The sequence below is a fragment of the Dermacentor silvarum genome, chromosome 5 (genome assembly GCF_013339745.2).
Source record: "Dermacentor silvarum isolate Dsil-2018 chromosome 5, BIME_Dsil_1.4, whole genome shotgun sequence".
Classification (NCBI taxonomy): domain Eukaryota; kingdom Metazoa; phylum Arthropoda; class Arachnida; order Ixodida; family Ixodidae; genus Dermacentor; species Dermacentor silvarum.
The window spans coordinates 100,878,210-100,888,770 of NC_051158.1; the positions used below are offsets into that span (position 1 = coordinate 100,878,210).

The window sequence follows — 10,561 nt, forward strand, 5'->3', positions numbered from 1 at the left end:
TGGGCTAATGAAAGGTTTCCTAGAATTACTGCGACAAAGGTACAGAGAAGTACCTTGCAGTTGCACCAATTTTCTGACCATTACTCTGATACGAACATGGTTTTTCCTTGCCTTTGCTATTCTGAAGGCTCACAGGATTCTGACCTGCTGTAACAATCTCTACGAGCGTGCAAAGACCATTGTTACCGAGGTGCCCTACACCGGCTACGAGATGCAGTACGGACTGTGCAGTACAGACCAACACTGGTGAATAATATTGGACACTTCGTGTTCCTATTCATTTTGCAATTTACGTGTTGGACTCTTAGTGCTTGTCGTGAATTATTTTCTTGTGTTTGTTAATACCCATCTGATTTGTATTGTGTTGTGTCTAGCCTAAGTGTGCAAGTGTGCGTGTAACTGCCTTGGGTGAAGAATATATTTTGTTGTGTTTTGACAACTCTGGGCTCTGACTCGGTCTTTGGACAGCAACCGGCTTTCGCTGGCGCAGGGCCCACTCTTAGTTTTCCTTGCTTTCGTGGGATTATTTTTGGAAGCTGATAAGTCGGCTTTGGAATTTGGTACGGCGTCTGCGCCTCGTTCACGGGGTCGGTGACAACTAGTCATTTTAAGCCTTCTTGTCTACATGAAAATTTTACAATAATTTGGTTCCTTTTTCCTGCCTCAATATTTCTTTAGCTTGGCTAAATGTGTCTCTTCAGGTTTGTTAGCACTGCTAGCACGTGAAGAATCTCATCAGCGTAGCCAGTCAGCTCGTGTGGTATCCTGCGTGTAATGATATCATAAATTTTGAGCCTCTGAATCACTCTTTCTACATGAATGCGCATGGAGGCAGTTTCATATGTAGCATCCACTTCAGACTCCGTGAATTGTGGGCTGGTAGCAAAAGGTGGCATCACCAACGTTGCATCCTGCGCGCCAGCACCTGTTTTTATGCCTGGAAATCCTTTGTCGGCTAAGACGCCATCTCCTGGTTCAAGAAGGGACGAAAAATCGGACTCAACAGTTAGCGTGCCATCACTCGTTCGACCTCCAAACCCTTTTGAAAGAAAAGTGATAAGCCCATTCGGAGCTATTCCAACAAGGTACTTGATTATGTCACTTCCTTTGTAGTCCGAATACCACACGTTTTGTTTTTCGATTCCTGGAGGCACTTCAGTTTAAAGTTCGATGCAATCTATGACAACTCTGCATTTAGGATAGTGCAGTTTGAAGCATGGACGTAATGTGGGCAGAACAGCTGCTTATGACGGCCAGCATAGCCATTTCCGTGTTGCAGCATGGATGTTAACAAGTAAACCCTTGAATAGACGAGATGCTGTTGTTTTGTGGACGCCAAAAAGAACACCGAGAAAAGAGAATGGCAGCCCGTGCTTAAGTTTGATCAAAAATAACATAATCTTGTTTTCAATAGACAGCTCATTAAACTTTTTGGAGCAGGTGGCAGTAGGCTTAACAGCTGAGCAAATAATGAAAAATCAGTTGCTGTAAACGCATGAAAGGCTCTTTGCACGCCAGTCCAGTGCTTTTGTCCGAGAAGCCCGGACTGCATGAGCTGCCCAAGCCCTTGCTGCTGCACACTTCTTTGTGACTGATGTAAGATGACGCATTTTCATCGCACAACTCTGATATAAATGTGAAGTTCATACTGAAAGTAGCGTTGCCGCCTTCCTTCATTGTTGAGGCCTGAAACCAGCATTTAAAACCAGCTTAGTACATCAGTCACATTAAATGCAACGAAAAGCACAAAAAAATTATACGTTATAAACTTTAGCTTACATCGACACGATGTGTGTCATCTGCAGACTGGTCGCAGACGGAGGCAATTAAGTTGTCACTGTAAGGCGGGCTGTATGAAATCTGTGGTTGGGGGATTGTGACACACCCTGTTCGTTGACTGTCACAGCTGGATATCTGTCGTTCATCCTTCATCTTTCGCTCCTGGCGCTTTCTTTTTCTGGCAAAATAAGCATTATAAAGACCACGTCGCTTAGCATTTGCGGTGGCAGTCACAACCAAACATTATTTGTTCACTGAAGCACCGCGACCACGCAACGAAATCTACTCTCAACGCAGAAAATCAATTGGCATTAGCCACACTACCTCAAGCTGAGGGAAAATTTTATATATATAAGCTCTACCTCGCATAACGGTCACTTGACACAGGCCCAGTTGATGCCTTTTACGCAGCGGGAAAAATTGAGGGGAAGTAAGCGGGGTGGCCGTCTTCATTATATTTCGTGCCACCGACGCAATGTCTGCTGCATATTCTGGTATGGATTGCAGGTGTCCAGTTGCTGCCATCATTGCTGTAAAAGCAACCGATTCGGCGTTAACTCGCTTGGCATAACGCCGGAACATAAAACAGCTTACTTCTGCCGGCGGACGAGCGCGATCCAGCGTTCACGCCGTTCTACTTCATACGGTCGGCTCGGAAACCTGTAACACTTCGTTCCTGGTGAGTAGCTGTACGTGCTGTTGCAGCCCACTACGCAACAATTCGTGTTGCACTTCGGCATTGCCCAGAAAAGGCTACAGCTACGCGCGAAACACATGCACAGACAGGCTTTCCGAATGGAAGCGGGCCGGTCGTATCCTGCCGGGTGCGCGCTCGCCGCCGCGAGGGGCGCCCTAGTAGGAACGGGAACTACGTTCGCAACCTGCCCATAGGAGAAACACACATGGAACCTAGCAGTTACTTCGAGGTAGCAGCTATGTACGCTGTTACATTCCGCAGCCGCCCACTCAACCACTTGTGTGTTCGTTCTGTACTTTTACTTGGCACACTTTTTATTGTTTAAATATTACACGTTTAATGTGGTCTCCTCAAAAATTTCACAGTGGTTGGATTCTGAGGTTGAGGATTCTGCCAAGGTAAAGTTTTATTACATTCTTGTGCATGAAGAAAGCTCATATAAAACTTAGACATATTGTCAAAGCCAATAACTTTCCCTCAGACCATGTGTAGTATGCTATTGACATTCAAGCAGCAGCAAGAAAGGGAATCAGCTTCCCCTGTATTGAGCATTGGGTTAATCCAGGCAAGTCAGGGAGACATAAAGTTTTGCTGATACACTCCGTTCGGGAATACCAGATTAGATTGTACCTTGACGCTTGCCTTGCACTTCATTGTTTAGGTCAAATAATCGAGCTTTAAATGGCTCCTATTCTCAAGCTCTAACATTCGTCTAATACAGGTTGTGTACATGACTAGCTTAACAGATTGGGATGATGCTTGCTTTCATTTCCAGGAAAGAAACCATAACATCTGCTCCAGTTGCATACGTTTTTGGTAATCTGGGGTTTCGAGCCCCACTTTTAAAATATTGTGCTGAAGCAGCTAGAAGCATCCGCATGCCATTGGCGGATACTTTCGATAGGTTCTTACTTTACGTTTGGCACTACGAATACAAAATTTTAGCGTTCTATTTTGTTATTCAACAAACGAACGTACTCCTAACGAGGTATTTAATGTTTGCCGTGGGGCTACGCCGCTGCGCTACGTACTGTAGCATACTGACATAAGCTTCTTGATACAGATTGACAGCATATAACAGCGCGAGACACAGGACGAAAAAGTAGACGACGCCCATGTCTGTTAGAATGCTATTATACTACGTACAGAAGCGACTGCAGCTCCTTAAAATTGTGGTGTCGGCTTTTACGCCTTTTGAATTATTCAGAGAGGACTTGTATGAATAGTTACAGCACACGCGCCGCGATGGACGAACCAGGCTGGCGCTGAGGTTCACGTTCACAACGCAAATTTCATTGCACGTTCAGTAATTACACACAGATCATTTGTGGCTTCCTTCAGCGGCAGACGTGAGCTTTTGGTTTGGTGCAATAGTATTGCCAGGAGCAGGAACCACTTATGCGCAATTACGAGCAATATACTCACGTACTTTCTTCGGAAGCTGACGTTAAGCACGAGTAGAGTGTACTAGTACACTCTAAGCACGGATAGCGCTACGGTTTCTATGCGTTGACATGACGACTTCGCTGCAGCCGAATACCCAATACTGCATATGCGACAAGGACTGCTACATGGGCTTGTTGATAGGTCCTCTTGTAGTTTGTTGTAGCGCAGGCAGAACGACACGGACATGAAAGACGCACGGGATAGCACACAGCGCTGAACGACCAGCTGTAAGCAGCTGTTTACGTCTGCCATGTCTCCTCGCACAGAATTTCAGAAACCGCCGTTGCGCACTCCGAAACAAATTAAACTTTGAATCGTTGTTAAATCACAACACACACGTATTATTTACTCCTATTAAAGACTGGTCAATAATTGTGTAACGCACATGTTTTTCCGTTACATTTGAAAAATTATGCGGCGTATGCCACAAAATTTGGCAGCAAGGAACCCCGGGCGTTGCACCAGCCGCATTGTTGAAATCGCAGTCGTGTGAAATGAGCCCTCTAAAAATCGCATTGCGACGGGTGCGACTGCGCCGATTTTCGTCGTTCCAATGGCAGCATCTGAAAGAGCCTATACTCGGGATCGGACCAAAATCGTCTCATTCGCTCTCGAGTAGCGGCGCGGCGGCTTCCTTTTCTTCGGGAATGACGCCCTTTTTCGGCCGCCCCATCTTCGCGGCGATGTGCTCGAAGCGGAGACGCCGGAGCTTTTGTGTCACCGCGGCGGCGACGCGGAGCTATATATCCCGTGGGTCGGAGCAACGTTACTAAGTAATCTAGTAACGGTGGGTCGGAGCAGGGACGTCACGGCTTAGCTCCGCCCCTGCGTAGCCGCGGACACCACTCCGCACGGCGCGGTGACACCATGGCTCCGCAAAGCTAAGGCGAAGCGATGCGGCGCGCGCGATGACGTCGCTACTCGCTACTCACGCAGCTGTGGCAAGGCTCGGCGCGGTCGGCGCAGCTGGGGCGAAGCGTTGCTAGGCGACGCATGGTGGTCATCGCCAGGCGGGGGTTTTGCGGAGTACACTCGATGGACGATCCTCGAGCTTAAACAGCTTCGCTAGTTCACAGGCTTATGTGCAATTGCGCTTGGACCTTCCTGCACTACCACCAGGATCGGCCCACATTTCTGCATTACACCTGACAGCAAACGCCCAGTTTAAGTAGCTTTGCTGTTAATAACCATGATCTTCGTTAAACTATTAACATAAAAGGTCTGTTCCTGCTACGCTATTTCAGCGAGCGAAAACCGTTTGCACGAGACAGAATGACTGCACGCGTGATATTGGGAGAACCTGTGAAGATTTAAGAACCTGTGGCTACCCTCCGTCTTTTTTGTCCTCGGTAGCGAAAGTGTCACTCCCAGGACACTGGGAGTGACAATCCTTATTCCTCGTGTGCTACTCCATTAGTCAGCCATCTTTTTTGATTTTAGACTCCCAGGAAGAGTGTTCTTGGTTGTCTAAAAAAAAACCAAGCTGCGGTTCAATCTGTCCCAGGCCTAAGTGAGAGGATCGATCGAATCATGCGCAGGTACGACGTCAAAATTGTGCATGTGCCAACACGCAAACTAAGGAGCGTTTTAGTACACGTGAAAGATAAGTTGCCACAGGAAAATTTCTCAGGTGTAGTCTACGTCATAACCTGCGATGACTGTGATTACAAGTATATCGACAAGACAGGCGACTTCAAGAAACTTGTGAAACAGCACGAGTATGACGTCAGGGAACGGCACGTCGCCTCGAGTGCCCTTGCTGAACATGTGGTATCTACAGGCTACAATCCTGACTGGGGAAACACACATGTTATGGCCAAGGAAAAGAAGCTTGCATCACTACCGCATCTATAATCCTTGTACATACAGACCACGGCACACACGCTGAAACGGAGTGACAGGACACTTCCGACGGTGTGTACTCGCTGCTTGCGTCACGTCCTGAAACGCATTTAAGTACGCCGTGGCTCTGTTATGGGTTTTATTTAACGTTCCCCTATGGGGAACCTATACGTCATTAAAATTGCAGTTCTTTTGGTCGGTGTATCTTATTGCGTTTCTTTAACGGGTTGCCGTTAAACTTCGGATTTCATCTTCGTTCGACTGGCACAAGCCGCTTCGAACGGTGGTGTTCAGAATGTTCTCTGCTGGAAACAACGCATTGGCCCTATGCCGAGGATGCCTTGCACCGTCTAACGTTTCTGGCAATTAAAAGACCGTTCTACCTAGTTTTCCATCTGGAAACATTATTCTGAACTCCGTGTTCGTACACGCGGACCTTTCTGGTCGGCCCAACGTTACTAGAGTAGCTTCAGTTGGCAAACTCAGAGGCACTGCGTGGAACCGCCACCCGCCCACGCCTTCGTGGCGCTGCAGTCGCACCCAGCTTCACTTCCCTACTAGCCGGCTACGCGAACTGGCCGGACGAAACACGCGGTGCAGCGTTGGTTGTTCGTTGACCGCGGATTTCAGGAAGCATGTCATCCGCGAAACTGTAGCCTTCGCCGCGTTCGTTGGGGATATTAGCAGACGATGCCGACGTGCTGTGTTCCTGGCAGCACAAGCGGCTATCGAACGATGTCGACAGTACGGCGCGCCACTTCTTTTGTGCTTCCAGCAATGCGACCCTTCGGGGCCTTCGCTCGGCGTTGAACAGAGCGATTCCTCGTGTCGACCGGGAACTCTGCGAAATCCAAGGTGTGTGAATTACACTTTTATGAGCAGGACATCTTAAAGTGTTACGTGCATACTATCAGCGAAGAGACGGTTGAGGTGCCAGAGAGACAAGTGGACACTTCCGAGGGTCCGAGGCCGAAAGTGTTTCCGAACCTTCTCTCGTACCTGTCGAACCAGCCGGAAAAAAAAGCGCAAACGAAGAGTGTTTGGTGACCTGTTCTGGGCCATCTTAGAAGAGCTGCCAGAGAATACGCTGAGTCGTGTTGAGGGCCCCTTGCACTTTCAGGAACTGAGTGCACGCATCATTAAATTTTTAACGGCGGAGCTGTTTAAGCTTTTCGTTGCCCCGCGTAGCGTTCGCAAAAACTCCCCTTGCGATGACTTCACTGCCCACAGCTGCGCCTCGCTTCACCTTGCGATAGATAATCAATAGCTAATCGATCATCGATCAATAATGAATAAATTCTGGAAAATGCTGGGGATGACTTAGCCTAGCCCAAATACGCGACCAATACCTTGCGATAGCCAATTAATAGGTAATCGATAATCGATCAATAATCAATATATTCCGGAAAATGCTGGGGAGGACTTCGTAGTGCTTAGCCTAGCCCAGATACGTGGCCAATACCTTGCGATAGCCAATCTATAGCTATTCGATAATCGATCAATAATCAATAACCAATAAATTAATAAAGCATTCATTGGTTTACAAGAAAGTTGTGCTGTTATTTTTGTGGCTGGCTTATAACTGCCCCAGACCAAAGTGTTAATTATGCAAGTAAAAGCAGGGAGAGAACGTGCCAAGCTGCTGTATGGGAAAAGTAAACTGCATGAAAGGTTAAGACGACAGGAAGGAAACACACGACACTTAGAAACGCACTTTCCGCGCTTCTTCGTATGCGTTTCTTCCTATCGTGCAGTTTACCCTTCTTTCAGTATGAACCAACTAGCTCCATATGTCTTATTGCTGTAGGTGGATACTACATTCGCATGGTATCACTAATTCGGACTAAAGAGAACGCCAGCGAGCGTGAAACACGCGCAAGCTGCCCGTCCCCACGACCTCAAGGCTGCGGCGAGGCGCCTGCAGTGGAGCTTGATGGAACGGCGCCGCCATCTGGCGGCTGGCAAAGGAGTGGCGACAGCGGCGGTAAGCGCACGGGCGGCGAGTTTGACATCTGAATCTAGTCTAGTAACGTTGGGTCGGCCTTACTGCCCCCCCGAATTTTCATGGTGCCCTGCTCTCGGTGCACCATACCGAGGACATTCTCAGACTAGGCCAGTAACAGATGAGCCATTTGTGACTCGTCACCTGGGCCAGCAGCCATGTCAAGCAGAACCTCGTCGACCAAGGTGAGCTCCTAGTCAAAGGACTGAAGTGCATTGTCATCGACCTAGAAAGCCGCAACATAAAAATGAATCTTCTTTGGCTTCCTCCTCCCCTAGAACATAAAAGTTATTGTGGAGGCACTGGAACGGTATGGCACGGTGCACTTCATAACTAGAGAAATGTGGCGCTGTGAGGGCATGAAAAGTTGTCAGATGACGTATTGCGATGTAGAGTTTACGCTAAACGAAAGTGTCTCTACCAGCCGCCACACCTGCCTCACCTTCTGACGATATTCGGACATTAATTCCGAATTTTGATTCCCGGTCGGTCTCCCTTGTGTCTTCGATGCAAGAAAGTTGGGCACATAAGAAGACAATGTAAAACACCACGCAACGCGAAGTACCACCGTTATGGTCATAACGTCAGCATGCGTTGGAATGCATGGCGACAAGCTTCGTGGTAGTCGACCAGTGGACAACGACACCATCGTTAGCCACCTAATGGATGTTATCGAGGTTGTAGATGCCTCTAGCGAAACGCCTGCAGAAGACCACCGAGCTAGCGCACGGTGTTTAATCACTATGTGAACAGTGGGGCTAGTTTCTGTATTGGCAATAAAGCGTCGCCATGACACTGGTCGTTAAAGAAAAATTCAGTAACTTTTGCGTATGTGGCTTTATCTGTCAACCCACTTAACAATAAAGTAAAGTGATGCAATTATATGTACAAAATCTGTTCTTGGCTATTTTCTTTTTCGGCGTCTTATATATTTATTTAGTCGTTTCATTTGTTTCGCCAACGGGCGGCGGTTTCGTTCTTATCGCTTCGGCTGCCATTCTGTTCGTCTGCTCTTGTGGCTCTCTGCACGTCTGCACACTTGAACGCCTTTCGCTTTTACTGTGTGCTGCAACATTTTGTTCCTGTATGAGCCAGTGTTCTAGCGATGTATGAAAAGCAGAACAACGGCCACAAGACGTTCTGCGAAGGCTTTATGATGGGCCAACAAGGGAATGGACAGCAGGGCCACTTCTTTCTGCTTCCAAGAGAATGAAAGGTAAGCACGCTTTTTATGCAGTCGTTGTGTAGCGAATAGCCGCTAACCTTATGGAAAAGGCTATAAGACGAAAGGAAGGGTATTCCGTACGCGGTGCATTTCTGTGTGGTGTGTAAATACACTGACGCTACCCAATTACAGCAGCTCCTGAGTCCAAAGAGTGCTAGCTAGCCCGCTGACGGAAATTGCGTTTCGCTATATCTCGGCGACTGCTCTTCGGTCTATGGAATAAAAAAAGGGAACTGATCATTTATCATTGCTGAAGATGTTTGAATGCTTGCTGCAGGTACGAGGGGGTTAAGTTAGAGAACACTGTGCTTTCCTGTTTTTGGTTAGATATTGCAAGTCGTCTAGAGCTTCACAAGTTGCGGAAACCAATTGAAGGAGTGCTCCGCTAGTGCATAAAGCACTAAAAGCGCTGTTTTCTTCGCGTTGTCTGCTACGGCGTCGAGCGCATTTTGCATTACGCAGCGAAGTGTTGTGTGTCGCCAAAAAATATCGCCTGCTTGTCTGTTCTTCTTTATCGAATATTCATCTGCGATGTGCGATGTTCGTGGCTGTTAACTGAGAACTAAGCAGACGAGCACATTTTGTTCAGAACGTACGAATTTACGTTCGTGTCCAGTCGGGCTGCCGCGGAACACGCACGAAGGAGCTTACGGCGGCGCTTAGCGAGCAACGTGCTCCGCAGTAAAAGAAACAATTACAAGCTGCCACTTTCCAGAAGGGAGTGACAGCTGCTCAAGGAAGAGCGAAAAGAGAGAGGGAAGCTACTCCAATGTTTCCCTCGCCACGGAAGGTGGTGACGTAACGTGGCGCTGCTCCTTGTTTCGGTCGCCGCTCGAGCGATCACCTTCAAATTGATCGCGACTGTCCAACAGAAATGTTTCTAGAGTAGAAAATGCTCATAGACCGTTGACCAGTCGCTTACAACTTTTGGAATATTGTCTTTCTGTAATTGGCGTTCTGGACAACTAGGAAGAGAAGGACTGTACAAAAAGGTTGAACAAACTGATCCGTCACAGCCTTATTGATATGTGAACAAGACATTACAAGCTATACTTTAGCTGTAAGAAACTGATCAGTGTTTTCCGACAACTGTTGTGAAAGCAGCATTACCAAACCTGTTACTTCAATATGGTAGCAGTTAAAATAAGAACTTAGATAAAATTTTTGTGCCATATCTTTAGCATAAATCCCACAACAAAATATAATTAGAGTTGACGTACATGAATTGAAAGTGCTGTTTTGCGGACACAGTGCTGAAATTTGCGCCTGCAATTGCGTTGTGTGTAAGCATAACACTCATTGCATCCATTTTTTTCCAGACCCGAGCTCCAGCACGGACAACTCTACCTCCCCCGAATCTCTGTCTCGTTTGCATTTGGGTATGTGAAATGCGCTGTCTTCAGCCTTTCAACCGGTGTAGCTTAATTATAATTTTTGCATAAGTCAAAACAGATAACTGTTGCGACGAACGCTTTGCGTCGGTAGGATTGTCACCTGTAAAACTAAAAGAAAACATTACTTTTGCTATTCAGAAACTGTAAGAATCTTTATGTATATGTGCGAGCATAAC

At 47.2% G+C, this 10,561-nt stretch overlaps 1 pseudogene; it reads right to left on the reverse strand.

Moving 5' to 3' along the window:
• Positions 1–683: 683 nt before the first annotated feature.
• LOC119454281 (uncharacterized) lies at positions 684–2,710 on the reverse strand (annotated as a pseudogene).
• Between the last annotated feature and the right edge of the window lie 7,851 nt (positions 2,711–10,561).